Here is a 1,047-nt window from a genome sequence, read left to right on the forward strand (position 1 = left end):
TCAAAGACTTGAAATTGCGACTTCTTCTGCTTCTTCTTCTGTATTTCCGGCAGCCCAGACGCCTATAAGCGTACTGCTGCCCCCCGCAGGTTGAGTGTCGCATTACATCAGAGCATGGAATACACCGAAACATGGGAACATGCCAAGTAACATGTAAACAGAATATTCCAGTTGCTGCAGCGCATATAGACACCTTATTCAGAAAATCATTCCAGCTGCTGAGAGCACAGAGAATCCCTATGAGCCAGACAACCAGGCTGACCCAGCTCTGAGCTGGAGCTAAAGCTGATGGGCGGGGCCTACCTGGCGGTGGGTGGGGCTACGTTGCAGCTGCTGAGTGCAGATGTCAGTGCAGCAGCTGGCTTTGTGGCAGAAAAATAACAGAGAAAAGAAAAATGGAGAACAAGCGGCAACAAGGCTGTCCAGAAGACATCAGGGCTCTGCTCGCTGTCTGGACAGAGAACAACGTCCAACTCCAAATCCACGCTGTCTGACCACATGAGGACGTCATGTGATATACAGTGAGAGAGCTGGCAGCGGTGGGGATCCAACACACAACAGGACAGGGCTGCCAGAAACTGAAAATACTGAGGTGTCAGTACAAGGCAGGTAAAGCAGGTAAAGCCCTCGGTCTGTAGCTCTGCAGGAGTTAGTCGGTGCCGGGTCTGCAGACTTTAACCGCTCACCTCCTGCTTCCTGCTGGTGGCGTGGACGGGACCAGACCGTGGGGCGATCGGCACCTCAGTGGAAATGGCTCTGCAGAAAGGTGTGCTGAACAGACTGATCCCAGGACAGCTGCTGGCCTGGATCTGCGCCGTGTGTCGAGGCTGAAACTGAAATGAGACCTTTCGGTTCCTGTGGTGATCAGCCGGTGCCACTTTTCCCAGGATTCCAGTTTGGGTCTGGCCTGTCGACCTCCTCGCTGCTCCTCACACCTTCTCAGGAGTGAATGCAATCAGTGTTTGAGTTTTGGAAAATGATAGAATAACAAAACGCTTCAGATTCCTGGGCCAGTGACCATTTTCATCAGATGACAGATTTTTTAAA

Source organism: Myripristis murdjan, chromosome 13 (genome assembly GCF_902150065.1).
Source record: "Myripristis murdjan chromosome 13, fMyrMur1.1, whole genome shotgun sequence".
NCBI lineage: Eukaryota > Metazoa > Chordata > Actinopteri > Holocentriformes > Holocentridae > Myripristis > Myripristis murdjan.